General features: G+C 46.5%; 1 long non-coding RNA gene across 1 annotated transcript; it reads right to left on the bottom strand.

Annotated features, from left to right (window-relative positions):
* Positions 1–928: 928 nt before the first annotated feature.
* Positions 929–7,161, bottom strand: LOC146183074 (uncharacterized). Its single transcript, XR_014708710.1, has 4 exons — positions 6,879–7,161; positions 6,407–6,606; positions 1,964–2,038; positions 929–1,427 (listed from the first exon to the last, which is right to left on the bottom strand). It is a non-coding gene; the product is annotated as an uncharacterized LOC146183074 (long non-coding RNA).
* Between the last annotated feature and the right edge of the window lie 1,301 nt (positions 7,162–8,462).

Below are 8,462 nucleotides of genomic sequence, written 5' to 3'. Positions count from 1 at the left end.
CTTGAAGTTTTTCTTGTGGATTTTAATAAACTCGGCTCTTTCAGGGGCGCATTCCATGCAGTTTCTTCTCGCAATTTCTTCAAATAATCGAAGCATGCCCGTCCTCTGGCGGGCGAACACCAGAAAATGAAACAAGAAATGTAACAAACCAGAGGACAAATCACAGCGAGCAAAGTACTCGGTGAAGGCGAGAGATAACTGAGGGAACGAGAGTATGACCGAGAAGAGTGTACGAAAAAGAGAAAAGGCCGCGATGAATCAAAATTATAAAGCAGTGAGAGAACTAGCGAACAAACGAGAGAGCCTGGAACGGGCGAACGAGTGAACGGGCAAACGAAGCACGACCCAGGAGGGAAAGATCGAGAGAATAAATGCCACGAGCACGTACTACTACTTGGCTCTCATAGGGTTGACGCTAACTCATGCAGCACGCTTCAAAACGGCGCAGCAATATTAATCGCTTTCAAAGCCTTTAACTAAGCAATCACAAAGCCGCGGTGCTTCACGAAACTGAAGTTGAGAAGTAAACTAAGCAAGCAGGGCGGAGTTTTTTTTTTTTCAATTCAACAACTATTTAAAAAAAAATACTTTCCAAAGCATGTGCTCCTCACAAAAATATTGCAATCGCAGAGCAAGAGCCACAAAGAAAATACGAGGCGCTCAGGCAAACCAAGAAACCTCATCTGAGGACAGAGATGACAGCTGTTTATCAACCACATCTTGACAGAAGATAAACACTGCTTGGCGGAATTCGACTATTGAAAGGCATCGAAGGTATTTTTTTTGCCCAAAGTCATTGCTCAGCATTTTCACCGTTCAGAAAGCTACGTGCTGAAGTACTCATATCTTTGCGGGAATAATGGGTGATGGGAAACTAAATCGCCATCGTGAACACGTTTAAAACAAAATTCAATCAGTAGACATCCGCTTCATGTTGTAAAATCCGTAACTTTTATTTTCACTTAAAGACAAACCTGTTGCTGCTCAGCCGACACTGGCGGCAAAGTCCCGATGCCAAATTTTCTTTAATTTCTGGTTAGTTCCCTCCATGTACAACCTGATAAATAAAATATTAAACAGATAAAAATGGGGCTATCTAGAGTCTCTCTCTGTCCGGGTCTCCTCTGGACAGCCGCCGCTAGCAGTCAGCATCTACTGCAGGCAATAAGTCCTCACCCGCTGAGCGCCGCTGCGGACGCCGCCCGGGTGGTTGCCGCACGTCTCGCTCCAGCCTCACCGGCCGAACAGTGGTGCATCGGAACGCTGCTAGCAGCATCACGGGTTGCACCAACCGGTAAAGGTACTTTTTGCAGTACAGCAAAGCAGTCTTCCGGTGCCTCGGATAGATGACTGAGGACATGGTTTCCCCGCTGTCGCAGGGGCCGATCAATCCAAGGTAGGTATGGCCTTAGGCCTGGGCTGGCGCACTGCGAACGAACGTGGACGCGAAAGGTCGCATTTGCGAAGCAGGTACTTCCACGTTATTAAACACAAAAATAAAACAAAAACATGCTGTGTTGGTCCTGGTGGTATTGCACTCTCTCTGTGTTTATGTAGGACTAAAAAAGGACCGGTGGTCATCAAGTTCACATGAACATCATTCACTTCAGCGCCCCGTGAAACCATTTAATTGAGTTTTAGAAAACCAATTAGCAAAGCCTTATTAACGTTTTATTATTCATCTTAAGATAAGGACAAATTCAAGAGTTGTGGATCGTATCAAATAACCGCTAGTCTCATTGTTTTCATTTACTGCATACTATTTGTCATTTTTATATTACCAAATCAATGCTTTGGCGAACAAGAAATATTGATGAAGACAACAACCCTGAGCTGGATTCCCAACGCTAGGATACACTGTAGCTAGGACATATTGGAACACGTGCCTGTCCGTAAGCACGCTTGCTATGGTGAACGGATCGCGCAGCAACCGGCGGTCTGCCCTTCGCTGATCTCGGCTTACCTAGGCTTCGGCTTCGAGGATCTCGACGATGGTGTCGTAGAACTCACGCCGCTCCACCCGGAACGGTGCCACGAACTGCACCAGAGGGTAGAAGAACAGGCCAAGCGGCTCTAGTCGCAGGACACATACGAGGCACCGCGAACGCTGTTGATGAACCCTTAGTCAACACACCTGCCAGCGAGGTCAAGGCTGCCATCCCCATCACACCGCCTCCAGTGACGAAGGCGAGTGCCGCAAACACATAGACTTTCTCTACTGCGCCGACAGGGTCAAGAAAAAATTGCTGATAATTATGTTATTTCCTAAAGCGAAATTTGAGCCCAGCTCATCAGCTGTTTCACCTTTTCAATAGCTTGAGGCAAAGATTTCAAGCAAGACACGTATGTACAATTACAGACAACTTTTTGTTTTTAATTTTTCACACGTATTCCTTCAAGAAACACTGCACTAACAGTTCTTGGCTGTCATGAAAGAAGCTTTATGGTAGAAGAAAAGAGAGAAATTAAGTTATCGGGAGGTTGTGGGAGGCACATAGGAACGTTGCGTGACGAACAGATAGGAGCGATTGACTGATGCCGCTGAGGCCGCTAGCAAGGGAAGAGAACGTGACTCAGCGTTTCGGCTTGGTCTGCACGCACCGTGGTCCGCTGATAGCGAGCCGGCGTTCCGGCACCCTCGCTGCCACGCACGAAAAGCGGCGGACCCCCTCCTCCTCTTTCTGCATGGCGGCGACGGTGTTCTACAGCTGCCGCAGCGCCGGATCGATATCAGCGGATCACGGTGCGTGCATCACAAGCCGAAACGCAGTCACGTTGTCTTGACTCGCTAGCGCTAGTCATAGAGATATCTAGAGATAGTCAGTCGCTGCTATTTCTTCGCCGCGCAACCTTCCTATGGGCCCACGCGCTGCCTCCGGCGACTCCCCCCCCCCCCCCCCCCCTTCTCTTCCTCGTGTTCTCCGGCTGCTGCGCGCGCTCCTGCCCCCCTCGTTCGCCGCTGAGCATACCCCCTCTTTCTGGGAGGCTCCGGTGTCCGAAGCGCTGGCTTGCACTGAGGGGGGCGGCTGAAAGGGGGGCGCAGCTGGTTGCGAGGCCGACATCGACGACGCCGATGCAAAACCTAGGAACGGGCGCGAAAGAGCTGCACTCTAAAATTGGCCGAAGGAACGCAAGCCAAAATGACCGCACAGGCCCAGCACACCATAGAGGATAACCCTCTGAGGAAGCTCCTGGACACAAAAGCCTGCAGAGAAGCCAAACCCGGAACCCGAAAAAGCGGTTATGAATCATGGCGTTTTGTGCTGCTCTTTTTTAGGTCGTTGATAAAATACAAAATAAGATTTTCCACAAATACATCGGTACATATACGTTTGTACTGATCTTCGCGGTGTTGGGAATATCAAAAAGCTCTACACTATAGCTTTATCCCCGCCCTCCCGTTCACGTCATCTATTGGGGTGAGAAAGACTGAATGCAGACAGCTGTTCACACAAGAGCATGTCGTCCCAATGCGTCAACTTCTGAATATGTGTGGGAGAAATATGAGGCCTTGACTACAGGCCTCATATTTCTTGTACATTCTGATAAGTATTACATTTTAGCTGGCCAATATTTAGTAGCTACAGAGCATGTTGTAATAAAAGAGGAGGTAGAACCGGGGTGCCGTATCGCGGAGCTGATACCTAGGGATCGTATCCTATTTCTCCCTCCTCATCTCTGCATGTAGGGGAAGGCATTTCCTGCAAACTTACGCACACTGAAGCAGTTTGGATTCCTCTACAGTTTTCTGCCTAACTAATGAAAAAATAAGGAACGAGAAATGAACACGCCGACCAGGAGATGATCACAAACATGTTTATTGCTGTAATAAGTAATCTCGAATCAATACTCCTACATAGCAGGAGGCCGCTGGGCACGCAGATACCCCAACAGGCAAGAAAGAAAATGAGGCAACCAATGCACAAGCGCCGGTATTAATAAGCACGTGTTGGGATACCGAAAGTCGGCGAGCCGTTTCTTAAAGCTGGTCAGTACCTGACAGCTGATTCTCTGTTTCGACAGTGCAATAGAGCTGACACTCAACCCCTCTTGTAGTTGGCAGCCGCACTAGTAGTCTCATTTTGTGTTTCTGGGATGCCTTCAATATGAGTGCTACGTCTCATCTTCACATTCATGGCATTACACGTGTCCGCGCTGCAGATGACGACCATATGCAGGAAAGTAGCTTGAATAACTAAATAGTCATTTCTCGGAAACGTTTCGAGCTCGACTCTCTTTCTCAAGGAATAACAGTTCCGTGTCTTTTTAGCGGCTCCCTGAATCAGCGTGCCCCTATCTTCCTGTCTCGCGCCCACCTGTATCATGTGGAGCTGACGAGGCCGTCGAATTTACGTCATAAACCGAACAGGGAATTTCGAGAGAAACTCGGAAGAAAGGCCTATTGTTTTCACTTCTCTAACACCAGAGCCCCATTTTGCCGTTGCCTGAATGGTCCTTGCAGGAGGTAGTACACTGGCAGTTTCCAATGCGTATCCAACCGGTTTTTACTCACCAGTAAAATGAAAAATCCAGGATTAAAAAAGTAACAATGAAAAGCGAGAAATTTTGACTGCGGTGATGATTTATTAAACTCCCCCTTGCCCCTCTTCCCTTATATGAATCCGAAGAAAAAAAAAGATATTTGCCTAACGTGATTGCTTCAGACAGTTCACCAGCACACAAGCACTGCGTCTTCTTGACGTCGTATGAACGCACAGCCTGAAAGGAGCGTTCACTATCATTTGAGGTTACCCGTTTGACACTAAGTCCGTACAAAGTGAAGTAGATATTTTTGATCATGTGCGGAACGTAGCAACGATATTTTTTTTTGCTCAAGTAATTTCCCGTTTTGCATAGCACAGAAAAGTTTTATTTCTGTATATATTGGAATCAGTAAATAACATTTCTCAATACTGACTGGGGCATCCTGATGCCCGGCATTTTCGCGCTGAAATAGTTTACTAGAGAAAGGTAATTGAGGCCTTCTGTCGTTTCACGCATAATATGCACTCACAAAATAGAAGTTATTCCCACTATCTTTCGTGTGCCAATTTCATAAACAATGGTATATTGATGTTTATATTCTATGATTTATGGCACCTCGACAAATATTTCGCACCCTACTGCCAAATATTACCCCTCAGTAGTTCTTGCTGGAAAAATAAGACTTTCGGCTTATTATAGACTAAGTGCATAATTGTCTCGAAATATGTTTATTATTGCGAAAGAAATACTAAGCCAGGTCTAACCACTCGTCGCTGCGAGCCGTGTCCGTGGTCCCTGGCAGGAGCTGCGAACTACTTGGATCTCTCGTTTCACATGCGATGGTTATGTCAGATTCAGCTTGCCAGGACCTTACCATCCCGTTATCCCTATAGGCCACTAAGGCACGTGCATACGACTTGGTTAAAGCGGGCATTCATATATGGGCTGGGAAAGAGGAAGATTAATAGGAAGAATATCCCTGCAATAAGAATATTCTTAAGAATATAAGGATATAATAATAAGGATAAGTGGCCGCAGTCAAGAGCGACCTTGAACAGCTGCGACGATGACAAAGAAGAATAAGAAGAACGCTCGATCACCCGCAGCTAATGATTTCGCTCCATATTCAGTTCAGCAGCGTTGAGCCCTCATAATTTTTTTTCCAATGAAGGAATTATATGGTCTTGAAGAGTTCATATCAGGTGCACTATTGAGAGCACAGAGGCCAATTCACGTGGACGTTCACGTTTTGTAAAGGCATCTTTTTTAGCGTACGAAATTATATTTCTTTGAAGGGAAGGCTAGAAGCTTCCTTTCTGTGATCAAGTTGTTCGTGGGGATTCAAATGTGGATTTACGCCGTGCAATGCATGTGCTTGAGTTTTCCGAAAGAAGACTTTTGTTGTCTTCATCGTCATCATCATCAGCCAGACTACATCAGCTACAGGACGAAGGCCTCTCCCTTATTAATCTATTTAACCCAATCCTGCTCTAGCTTCATGCACTTCACCTTGGCAAACATTCTATCCTCATCAACCCACCAAATTTTCTGCCACCCCTGCTTCTATTCCCTTCCACATAAATCCAATTTGTAACCCATAGCGAAAATCGGTTATCCTTTCCTATTAGATATCCTGTTCATGCGCATAGTATTTGTGTTCTTTTTCACCCTATAATATCTTTTCACTTAGACGTTTATTTGCCCTCTATATGTTTTCTAACCCCTCAACTTGCTAGTCTAGCATTCAGACACTGATTTGAGCATTCTGGACGTTGCATGTGATGGCACTAAAACGAACACGATTTAAAACTACGATAAAAACGTGAATTTCCCTCACTCTAAGAAAAAAAAGCAACACGTATTAGGCGTTGGCACTAAGGCAGCGGAAAAGCAGCAAAAATATGTTATATTGTGTACTCACGTGCAACGCGGAACCAGGCGAGCTTTTTGGAGGCGCCTGTCCGATACGGGGTACAGTCGCAGAAAGATGCCGCGGCATATGTTCGGCGTTGGGGAAAGGTCACAGCCACGACTGCAGAGCTGGCTTTCATCCATTTCGAAGCTTTTGTGCCCCGCGTAGCAGCACAGGAGGATTGCAGGGCCGACGAACTCCTCGCCGTCCTCGAAGGAGCAAAAACGTTTTCTTGTTAGCTATTTACATAAAACCCACGCAATGCCTAGGTGCGCGCGGAAAATATAGGATAGTAAATTCTACCAGATCTTCATCTCGCTAAATCCCTGGGACGTAGGGAGCAGTAATACGTGTAGTTGCACCTCCGGAACGTTTAGCAACACTGCAGTCCTACCCTTTCGGCATGAATAAAGTTCGAATCCAGAAAATAATAATGAGAGGAATGGCAAAGTCGTGTAATTAATAAGGAATGGCGACTCACTTTCTCTAAAGCACTCTGGTAGCGGCAGTTAAAGGGGTGGCAGTCTTGTCGAAAGAGCTCACAGTGGCATAGCAAGCGATGCGACGACAGCAACAAAACTGTCTTTTATGCGGGTTCTTAACACATATGATGTGCAAGTGGCCCAAGTTCCTGCGCTGAAATTTCGCCACGAGTTGGTGGCCGTCTAAGAAAAGATAAAGAAAGAAGTTTCCCGGGGTCATTATGAAATCCCCTGCGCAGATTGCGACTACTCATATATAGGGGAGAGTGGGAACTTTGGACGGCGATTAAGGGATCACACGAACGAGCTCAGAAACAAGAAGGTCAGTTCTAACGCCCTTGGGTAACACGTGGAAGCAACGCAGCACAAGACCGCTTGGGACGATGCGTTTATCTCGGCAAAGAAAAGAACTGGTTATGCGCCAATATCTAGAATTGCTGATGATTCAAACAAAAACAAAATATGCGCTTAATCGCAACGCCGGTAATCTTCCGCCTACGTACTATTGCGCTCAGTATGAACGACACCGTGTGAGCGTGTGGCCAAGCGCTCGGCATCATACTGTGCACTGGCGCCGATTGCGCTGTGTTTTCTGCTATATGTGCAAGGTGTAGCTACTCCAGCAAGCTCGCATCTCCTCTGCTTGTTTGTTTTCATCTTTGCCCTAATTAAGTCTTGTTCTTATGTTAGTTTCAAAAATTACTGTAGCCGTCAGTCGCCACTCAAACTTTATGATCGGGCCCATCTCGGTGCGCCAACTCGGTGTTATCTGATATGCCACTTTGCGCTTCTTGATGTTCCTGAACGGAAACGCTCGGACTTCTATGCGTGAAACTGGCTGTTCGTAGATGCTAACACTCTATTAAAAACACTGCTTGGCCCATGTTGTGGCTCTTTCTGATTTTGCGCTGGGCGCTAACGCGCTCCATCAGTGCGGAAATCATCTCTAAGCGCGCAGCCCTTAATTGGACTAAGAGAGCGCTTCTTTGATAAGTTTTGCACGCCATTTCTCGCGTGTGCCAAACGTGTTGCATGAACTTGCAGTTTCGTCTCCAGCGAAAACAAAGGAAGAAACAAATGATGTTTCCTTCAGGTAAACGAAACTAAGGGGCCCTAGCGTGCTTATTGGAACAGCTGCACTCTCTGCAAATAACTCTAAAACACGACACAGTCAGCGGCACTGTAAGTACAACCTTGCAGTACGCTCTACCACGCGCTCGCACTGTGAAGCTAAAACGGAGCCCGATGGTAAACGAGATGCCTGGGGCGATTAGTGCAACGGGCTTAAGCTTCCTGATTTGAATTTTTCATTCAGTGATTAAGGCTTCCGCGTGGAAGCCGAAACGCAGTGTTTTTGACAATTATCTTTGTGGTCGCGCCCCTTAACCCTTCATGAATTTACCCGACCAGGCAAGTTTTTGTGAAACCTCAGATTTGAGCATTAGACCTGGTGAATCGAATCCGACCGAAAAGCAGCAGGTGTCCATGTAGACTCATCCCAGTCAGTCGTTCACTAGCTTGCGTAGATTGCTCAGTGCTAACATCGTGAACGCTCCTGAATCCCATTACGTATTCTTATTACA

Source organism: Amblyomma maculatum, chromosome 7 (genome assembly GCF_055883805.1).
Source record: "Amblyomma maculatum isolate TAMU_Amacu chromosome 7, ASM5588380v1, whole genome shotgun sequence".
Taxonomy (NCBI): Eukaryota; Metazoa; Arthropoda; class Arachnida; order Ixodida; family Ixodidae; genus Amblyomma; species Amblyomma maculatum.
This window is presented reverse-complemented; position numbering and strand designations above follow the sequence as displayed.